This window comes from Schistocerca piceifrons, chromosome 9 (genome assembly GCF_021461385.2).
Source record: "Schistocerca piceifrons isolate TAMUIC-IGC-003096 chromosome 9, iqSchPice1.1, whole genome shotgun sequence".
Lineage (NCBI taxonomy): Eukaryota > Metazoa > Arthropoda > Insecta > Orthoptera > Acrididae > Schistocerca > Schistocerca piceifrons.
The window spans coordinates 30,665,655-30,676,492 of NC_060146.1; positions in this window are offsets into that span (position 1 = coordinate 30,665,655).

The window sequence follows — 10,838 nt, forward strand, 5'->3', positions numbered from 1 at the left end:
ACAACAGGGTCACACCCACCACTACGTTCTCCACCCGTCGTAGCCGGAGGCCCGCCACAGCTGAGAGCGCCGCCCGCTGCTTGGGACCGGACCGCCGCCCCCGCCCGCCCCTCGCCGACCATCTGCCTGGCCACGTGCAGCCGCCACCCGCCTCCTGGTCACCTTCGCCCTGCCACCGATCCACCGAGGCTCGCCCTGAAACACACGGCAGGCCGCCTGTCCTCCGTCTACACTGGGCTGTTGTCACCGACTAACGCGCGGGGCCAGCACACCCTTCCACACTCCAACAGCGCTCGAGAAGAGTGAAGATTTAAATCCTCCCGTGCGAACTCTGATTCGTCTTCTTTTATAGCGGCGATCATTTCTCCGTGTCAACAAAATATTATAGCGGTTGGATTCCATTGGAAGCCGTGTACTCAACGGCAGCCGCGGTAGTAACAATCTGAAGTCATCTATTATCACAAATCGATTTCAGTCACTTGTCACTACCTTCAGTACTAAAATAACACGAGATATAAAATCAGAATGAAAACCGTATTACATGTTGTTGTTGCGGTCTTCAGTCCTGAGACTGGTTTGATGCAGCTCTCTATGCTACTCTATCCTGTGCAAGCTTCTTCATCTCCCAGTACCTACTGCAACCTACATCCTTCTGAATCTGTTTAGTCTATTCATCTCATGGTTTCCCTCTACGATTTTTACCCTCCACGCTGCCCTCCACTGCTAAATTTGTGATCCCTTGATGCCTCAGAACATGTCCTACCAACCGATCCCTTCTTCTAGTCAAGTTGCGCCACAAACTTCTCTTCTCCCCAATCCTATTCAGTACCTCCTCATTAGTTATATGATCTACCCATCTAATCTTCAGCATTCTTCTGTAGCCCCACATTTCGAAAGCTTCTATACTCTTCTTGTCCAAACTAGTTATCGTCCATGTTTCACTTCCATACATGCCTACGCCCCATACAAATACTTTCAGAAATGACTTCCTGACACTTAAATCTACACTCGATGTTAACAAATTTCTCTTCTTCAGAAGCGCTTTCCTTGCCATTGCCACTCTACATTTGATATCCTCTCTACTTCGACCGTCATCAGTTATTTTGCTCCCCAAATAGCAAAACTCCTTTACTACTTAGGTGTCTCATTTCCTAATCTAATTCCCTCAGCATCACCCGACTTAATTCGACTACATTCCATTACCCTCGTTTTGCTTTTGTTCATGTTCAACTTATACCCTCCTTTCAAGACACTGTCCATTCCGTTCAACTGCTCTTCCAGGTCCTTTGCTGTCTCTGACGGAATTACAATGTCATCGGCGAACCGTAAAGTTTTTATTTCTTCTCCATGGATTTTAATACCTACTCCGAATTTTTCTTTTGTTTCCTTCACTGCTTGCTCAATATACAGATTGAATAACATCGGGGATAGGCTACAACCCTTTCTCACTCCCTTCCCAACCACTGCTTCCCTTTCATGCCCCTCGACTCTAATAACTGTCATCTGGTTTCTGTACAAATTGTAAATACCCTTTCGCTCCCTGTATTTTAGCCCTGCCACCTTCAGAATTTGAAAGAGAGTATTCCAGTCAACATTGTCAAAACCTTTCTCTAAGTCTACAGATGTTAGAAACGTAGGTTTGCCTTTCCTTAATGTAGCTTCTAAGATAAGTCGTAGGGACAGTACTGGGTCACGTGTTCCAATATTTCTACGGAATGCAAACTGAACTTCCCCGAGGTCGGCTTCTACCAGTTTTTCCATTCTTCTGTAAAGAATTCGCGTTAGTATTTTGCATCCGTGACTTATTAAACTGATAGTTCGGTAATTTTCACATCTGTCAACACCTGCTTTCTTTGGGATTGGAATTATTATATTCTTCTTGAAGTCCGATGGTATTTCGCCTGTCTCATACATCTTGCTCACCAGATGGTAGAGTTTTGTCAGGACTGGCTCTCCCAAACCGTATTACATAAGGTAGGCGTAAGTCACATCGAGCAGCGTACATTAAAATTACGACGGGTAGCGTACACCAGATATTAAAGTCTTGTAGAATCGTGTAATAAAAGCACACATTACAACTAAACATGCCATCAATACGGAAGAACGTAGGAGCTAACGAACAAATTCTAAACTAAGCTTCCAGTTTACAATATGAAACAGCAAGACTTAGTACATGGCACAGGCATCACACTGCCCTCTTTATTCAAATAACCCACTGGAGGGCATATATTTTACTGAAGAAAAGGGACCAAGATTTTATAGAATAGACCAGTAAAAACAAATTAAAAATTAAAAATGCATTCTTTCTAAAGTAGGAAATCAAGAACGTAAAGGAAATAAAAATTCAGCATTAAGATAAATTATGCCCACTGACGTATTCGTAAAACCATCAACAGGCATAACAAAGATTACACGACTGTAGTTTAATTAATAACTGAAGAAGTCCAACAAGTGTAACACTTTGCACACCAACCTTTTATGTTCATATTTGTTTTTACTTCACTTGTAAGAGACGACTTGTAAACCAAAGGAGTCCAATGAGCGACTGTGGAGAAAAATACGAATAGTCAGGAGGAAGTTGAGCCAGGGCCTCACGGCCAGCCCGGCGCTACTGTGCGTGCCACTCTGCCACTGACCGCTCCCGGCCCCGCCGTGGCTGTTACACTCTTTGCTGCAGCGACAGCAGCAGCCAACTCCAGCGCTGGCGCCGGCGGCCGAGACAACCGGTAATACGACTGTGTCCTGAATCGCTAATTCACATTACATTACCAATAACGTGTGCAATAGTGTCAGTTGCAGCTCCGAGGAAAGTATTATGCGTAAACAAGTGTCACCCACAAAGAGGAGGAAACACATCCTGAAGTCACAATATTTATGTTGTTAAAAGCACATTGTTCAAACAAGTGGCTATATCGAGGGGCAAAAAGAATAAAAGTGCACCACAAAGAAGAAGGAGAAACATGGTGAACAGTGACAAAAAGTTCGGGTTGCAAAATCACGCTTATGTGTCGGAAATTAAGTGGTAGTGCGACCTCCGGACCAGATAAGAGGAAACGTAGATCACAGCAACGAGTACACGAAACAGTGTCCACTCGCATCCTGATGACCTGTTACTCCCGTGTCAGTAATACAAATTAGCCCTTAAGCAGTAGAAACTTAAAACTACGTGTCACTCGAAGCTTCCAGCAGTTACTGTTATTGTTTGCACGAACGAAGACTCACAACTGAAATCACTCTTACCGTACACGGTGGTCACAAACAGTCTGAAGAGGGCGTTACGCGGTACATTGTGCTGAGAAATAACTGTGTGAGATGCAAGTCGCCAGACACGTTCTTCGTTTGGTTTCCTAAAACTGAAATAGACCAACACAAAAACTGCATGCGAGACGATAGTAGGGATCGAATCCGAGCCAAAGGCTAAAAATTACGAGCTTCTCTGTTTCTGACCGTGCTGTGTAGCCACCTGAAGGAACTGCAGCGGTACGTCTAGCAAACATCACAGCAACTTGGTGAAGGTAAGGCATATGTCAGGCTTCACTCATTGTTAGATTACTTGAAATCTGCAGCTCGTCTGCAAAAGAGTGCAGCATGAATGATCACAAGCTAATTTAACCGTTGGTAGAAAGAAACGACCAGAACTAGCAGACTCGCTAAGGGAATACCTAATAGCTCATGAATACCCGCTCAGAAAACTCTGAGAATTAGTTTGAAAGTAGAATCTAAGAATGCCGTCAGTCTCTTTTGCACTGTTCACGTACTGACTGCGATGTTCGACGCCACTCTGCACTAACCACTCACAGAAGCCACGTAGCTGTGCTACCAAAAAAATGTTCAAATGTGTGTGAAATCTTATGGGACTTAATTGCTAAGGTCATCAGTCCCTAAGCTTACACACTACTTAACCTAAATTAACCTAAGGACAAACACACACACCCATGCCCGAGGAAGGACCCGAACCTCCTCCGGGACCAGCCGCACAGTCCGTGACTGCAGCGCCCCAGACGCTGTGCTACCGGTGGAGGGTATACAGAGTGTTATGGGACGTGGAAGACGCAGCAGTCGTCGTCGTAATGCGAAAACGGAGCGATTTATCTGACGTCCAGAGGGGCGCAGTCATTAGCTTCCGGACCAATGCTGGAAGCATTTCCGATGCGGCTAAGTGTGTATAAAACTGTTCGTATGCCTCCGTGCTTAAAGTATACCGTGGATGTCAAAATGGCGCTACCGGAAACAAGTGCCGAGGCAACTGTCCTCACACGTCATACACGACAGGGCCGAACTGCTGTGACGTCCAGACGAACCTAGGGGCTACCAACGGCGTTTCCTCAGCGAACGTCGCTATGTCTAGGCCCCTGCAGCAGGCTCCTGGTTGGCGCACCGGTGCTGACTGCTGTTCGTCTGCAGCCACAGCTGCAATTTGCAGGTCAGTATGGCAACTGCGAGTCCACTGAGTCGCGACTCGTGACCTTTCCAGATTAGTCGCGGTTTGTGCACCGTCGAATAGGTGGTCGTTGGCGTGCACGGTGTGAAACGTCTGAAAGCGAACACCCTGCAACAATCGTCGCAAAGGACGGAGCTGGAGGACAATCCCTGGATGATTTCGTCGTTCTGGAAAGCACAATGGATCAACACAAGAACGCATCTACCCTCGGGCACCACGTCCACCCCTGCATGCATTTTGTTTCTTGTAGTGGCGATGGCAGCTACCAGCACGACAATCGAACTTGTCACACAGCTGACAGTCTGCACTGAGACGATTATTCAAGCCGGCCGGTGTGGCCAAGCGGTTAAAGGCGCTACAGTCTGGAACCGCGTGGCCGCTACGGTCGCAGGTTCGAATCCTGCCTCGGGCATGGATGTGTGTGATGTCCTTAGGTTAGTTAGGTTTAAGTAGTTCCAAGTTCTAGGGGACTGATGACCTTAGAAGTTAAGTCCCATAGTGCTCAGAGCCATTTTTTGAACGATTATTCAACTAACGTAAATTAGTTACAAACTACGGCGTGCACACACTTCATTCAACATGTGAACGTCACTACAGATATTTGGATGTAGGTTATGACATGTTCGATACGCCTGCCATCATTGGCGATGACGAGGGGGCAGACGAATAGCGAAATTCTGCATGACCCCCTGAAGCGTCGGAACAACGATGCTGTCGATGACATACTAAATGGCTGTTTTCAGCTTAGCTACGGTTTTCGGGCTATTGCCGTACAGCTTGTCTTTAAAGATACCCCCAAAAAACGCAGTCGCATTTGTTCAGATCCGCAAAATATGGCGGGCAATCGAGGGCTATGCCAGTGGCCTCTGGGTAGACCAAAGACGGAGTACGGTCCCCAAAGTACTCCTCCAGGACATGAAACACTCTCCTGCTTCGATGGGGTCGATCTCCGTCTTGCATGAACCACGTCTTGTGGAAATCAGGATCACTTTGGATAATCAGGATGAAATCATCTTCCAAAACGTCCACGTACCATTCGGTAGTCACCGTGCCATCGAGGAATAGCGGACCGATTATTCTGTGACTGAACATTGCACACCATACAGTCACCCATTGAGGGTGAAGAGACTTCGTGAAATGTGTATTATCAGTCCCGTGAATCCGCCAATTTTGCTTATTGACGAACCCATGCTTTGTCGCTAAACCGAACCATACGGTGCATACTAATTCCCAAACCGTCCGCAAATTACGACGATTTAATGTCATATAGTTCAATAACGCTCACCCTGCATGTGTGTTGTTCGAAGAGCACCAGGATGACTTTGCCGTACTACCCTGGTCACCGAACTGCCGGGATTTAAACCCAGCTGAAAATCTGCAGAACCACCCCGTTCGGGCTGTCAGCGCCATGGACCCCAACCGACAGACGTGGCGCAGCCCCTGCCAGGGAGACACGTAGCTTGTACCACATGGCCACATTTTACAGTCACAGTAATGTGACCACCTGTCAGATGCCTGAATGACTACCTTCTGCCGGACACACCGCTGCGAGACGTGCAGGAAGAGACTCGGTGAGCTTCTGGAAGTCACCGACAGGGATGTCGAGCCGTGCCGACCCCAGTGCCGTGCTCAGCTGTGCTGGATGTCTCAGCTGAGGATCCACGGTGCGGGCAGCCTGATCGAGGTGGTCCCACAGGTTCTCGATTGGGTTTAAATCCGGGGAGTCTGGTGACCAGGGGAGTACGGTAAACTCATCCTGGTGCTCTTCAGTACACGCACGCACACTGCGAGCTGTGTGGCACGTTGCATTGCCCTGCTGGTAGATGTCATAGTGCTGAGGAACAGCAAACTGCATGTAGGCGTAGACATTGTTCCCAAGAATAGATGCATATTTGTGTTGGTCCATTGTGCTTTCTAGAATGACGAGATCACGCAGAGAATGCCGTGAAATATTCCCCAGACCAACGATCCCTGCTCCGGCCTGCACCCTTACGAAGATTGTTGCAGGATCGTACGCGCCAACGTCCGTCTGTCCCGTGAAGCATAAAACGTGATTCATCTGAAGAGGCCACCTGTCCAGACTCGGCGGACGTCCAGTTGTAGTGTTCGGGTCTTCCTCGGCGACGGAGAGCAGTCGGCACCGGTGCGTGTACCAGGCGCCTGCTGAGAACGCTCCTCACCCAGCAACGTTCGCAGAACGGCCGTCGGTAGCCCTCGGTTCATGTGTCGCACACCTACGAGACTGCGCTCATCTGCGCAACCCTGCGTGTGGTGCACGACACCGATGCCGGTTTTCGGCAGTGCCATTTCGCCATGCGCGGTAAACTGTTACCACGGCAGCACACGGACAGTTTCCAAACTTAGACGTTTCGGATTTGCTTCCATCCTTCGCCAAAAGCCATTGATTGTGCCCTTTCAGGCGTCAGATAAACCGCTCCGTTTCTGCATTACAATAACGATTGCAATGATGCCCGCGTTCTCCCGACACGCTTTATATACCTTCCACTGCTAGTGCTGCCACCTGCCGTCTGCACATTGAAGTCGAACGTAGCTGCTGGTCGCATCAACGTGATTGAACTGCACCACTTCGCAATTTACAAGTACTTGTCGGAGGGTTCGTAGAACCAACTTCACACTATTTGTCTACAGTTCCACTCTCGAAAAGTGTGCAGAAAAAACCTAGACGTAAACCTTTCCATGCTAACTCTGTTACAACAGTGTAGAGGATATTCAGAAGGAATTAAGGGAAAGAATCGTCGTATAAAGAGAGCACTGTGTTTTGGTATCGGCGCCCACTTCACCTTCTTCTGACTCGACACCCTCTTCTAAGTTCCCATTACGGGGCGACAGCAACGTATCTTGTTTAACAACATCTGCTCTCCATTAACAAGAACCTCCTCGTGCATACCCTCACGACCCACCACATGGATGCCTTCCTCCTGAACGAAACTTTTCTCCAGCCCCAACATACCGTACACACATCGCCCTACCTGCTTCACCACTCCGATAATCCCCTACCGATAGCACATCGTGGGGTAGCCATTGGCCACCACTGCCAGATCCCTGTTCGGCTCCAACCCCTCCTTCCCGACCCCAAGGAACACCTGATCCTCAGTCTCTTCTTCCCAGCCTTATCGTTACCTGCGCTACCATCTACGTCCACACCTCTGCCCCTATTCCCTTCGACTTCCTTTCCCATTTCTCCCATATCAATTGTACCTTCTCTTCCTACGTGACTGCTGCCGACCTCAATATCCGTAGTCGTTCCGCCGCCAGCTATGGCGGTGGCATCAGTTCCTCACTACCCTCCAAGGTGACCTCCTTCCCATTCCCCAACACACCTGCCCCGAATCCAGTACCACTCCCGATGTTGTCCTGCCCTCACCCAACCTCCTAGGGCGCATCATGGTGGACGTTCTCGACCCCATAGGCAGTGACCATCTCCCTGCCCTCCTCACCAAATCAGACGGTCGTCCCCCCCCCCCACCCCCAGACCCTCGCATCGACCCTCCCCTGAAACGTGTACATGACTATTCCTGCGCCAACTGGGATGCCTACCAGGATACCCTCACTACCTGGATCGATAGCCACCTCCTCACCTACCACCAACCTGATGACACCCATGCCGCCTCCTCTTTCCAGCAGACCTTGTCTGAGGCCTTGCAGTCACACATCCCTACCGTCACCTTCCACCCACACCTCCCCACCTTATCCCCACAGTACATCCTCCTCCTTCATGAATTCCGCCGTCTGTACCGTGCTATTCTTCACACACAGGACCGGGACACAACACAACACAACCGGCAACTCTAACGACACATACAAAACTTGCTCGCGACAAAGAAACGCCGGAACTCACGACAGACATGCTCCCGCCTTGATGCTACCCTGCCTATTAACTCATCTAAGTACTGGTCAGCCTTCCTCTCCCTTTCCAGGTCCAACCCCCCCCCCCTACTACCCTCTCCTTCATGGTGACCACCCCTTTTCTGATAACCTTAGTAAGGCCAACCATTTTGCTTCCTACCTTTCCGATACCTTTATTACCACCCCTGACGATCCCCAGTTCGATTACTCCCTCTTCCCTGATGTCCATGATCGAACTATCGAACTGATACCTCTGCCCCTCCACTCGCTCCAGGCTTCCAGTACTTGGACAACATTACACACACTGCATTCAACATCCCAATCACCACTCAAGATATCATAGCTACACTACGCACGAAACGCACCACTGCTCCTGGTCACAACTGTGTTACCTACCATCACCTCTGAAAAGCTCCCGCCTCCCTCCTCTCCACCCTGGTCAGACTGTATAATGTGGCCTTGTCCACCAGCTTCTACCCCGACCTGTGGAAAACCTCCCAGATCCTGATGTTCCTTAAACCCGACAAACCGCCATTCGCTGTCTCCTCCTACTGTCCCATCAGCCTTACCTCGGTCTTCAGCAAGGTCCTGGAATCCATCCTCACCCTACGGATCCTCCAGCACCTCCACCAGCACCGCCTCCTTCCATCTACCCAATGTGGCTTTCGGCCATCTTTCTCTTCCAATGACCTTCTCCTTCACCTCACTCACCTCCTCTCTGAACAGTTAAATTCCCGTCACTCTGCCATCTACCTCTCTCTCGACCTTGAGCATGCCTACGACCGTGTATGGCATTCCAGTCTCCTCTTCAACCTCCAAACCGTCGCCCTTCCTGTTAACTACGTCCGTCTGATCGCCTCCTTCCTTTCTCACCGTCCTTCCTATGTCACCATCCATAGCAGGGGTTCCTACACCTTCCACCCCTCTGCCAGTGTGTCCCAAGGTTCTGTCCTCTCCCCTCTTCTCTACCTTCTTCACACAGCAGACATGCCACTGCCTTCAGCCGTTTCATATGTCGACCCTTCGCCGAGGATACCGCACTGGAATCTTCTGATTTCTTCTTGTAGTTTCTGTAATTAGTGTAGCTATTGTTTTTTGCTAGCGCGTAATTACAGTAAAACAGTTGTGGCACGCATGTAGATTTGCACCAAGTATTTCGCAGCTGCACTTGCAATTAACGAGATATTATTTTCAATGCTATGTTAATGTGTTTCCTTATTTTGCTCTTCAAATTGTGCTTTTCTGTGCAATCGTGTGAAATACTGTGACAATAATGGCGTGTGAAAAACGTAATACTAGGCTCCAAAGTAAACTGAGAAATGACAGTGAAGACGAAAGCAGTGTGTTAGCGCCACCGTGTAATGAATTAACGATTGTTCAAAGCAGTAATTTGGTAATTGTGCATAGGGAAATGGAGCGGGCTGCAAATAATGGTATAGACAGTGAAACAATTAGTGAACAGGGAAGCATTATCGATCGATCGGTCGGCAACAGCTCGCCTCAGGAAACCGAAATGACAGGACACAATCTCGCAAATACTGTAGATTCAGGTTTTGGGTCCTCACCGTTTTCTCAAATAAGTCAAGACACATTTTCTGCTTATCATAATGTGAATGTTGCCGGTGTAAATTCACTGCCGAAAAGCACTGAGGAACATGTTTCAGACACCAGTGCATTGTTATTACAATTAATACAACAAATGGGACAAAATCTTCAAAAGTTAGACACAATGGAACAAAATCTTCAAAAGTTAGACACCACGCTTGAACAAACACGTGAAGATATAACTACTGAGTTACATAACATCGAATCGAAATGCAAAAAAGTCTGTAAAGACGTAAAAACACAAATTTGTGAGCATTTGCAACCTATTTTTTCGCGGCATGAAAATGCGTTACAGAATCATGAAGCAGCCATAAAAGAACTGCAAACTATTGTTCATGAAAATCACGAGACCTTGTGGGCTAAAATTGACTCAGTTGCATCTACCGATTCGGTTACGCTACTTGCAAAAACTCAGGAAAACTTAAAGGACACAGTAGATACTCTGAAAATTGGTTCAGAAAGACACATGGAGGAAATTAGTTCATTATCAGAGAATGTAGTCGAACTTTCGGGTCAGCTAAATAATTTATCTACGAAGGTAGATGATAATCTGAATGACACAAGACCGGTAGTCTTTAATGACACAGAAGAGTACGAACAAATTAGGAAATTCAAACAAAATCAGAATCAAATTAATACGCAACACCAAAGAGAAATCCGGGAAGTACAAATCAGTTGACACAGGTAATACGAGAATTACATATTTTAGAGGACACTCGCGCTCCAATACCGGAAGAGGGACATAGAAATACGGAACAGCCACAAAATAATAAGACAGGTCACTTCGGAAATTATGAAAGAAATTGGCAAGGTACACCGAATTTTGAGATGGAACCGCCGAAACGACGTAACAATGACCGACATGCGACTCGCCGACATGATGATTTTGACTACAAGCTGTTTATTACTACACGTAAATTCAACC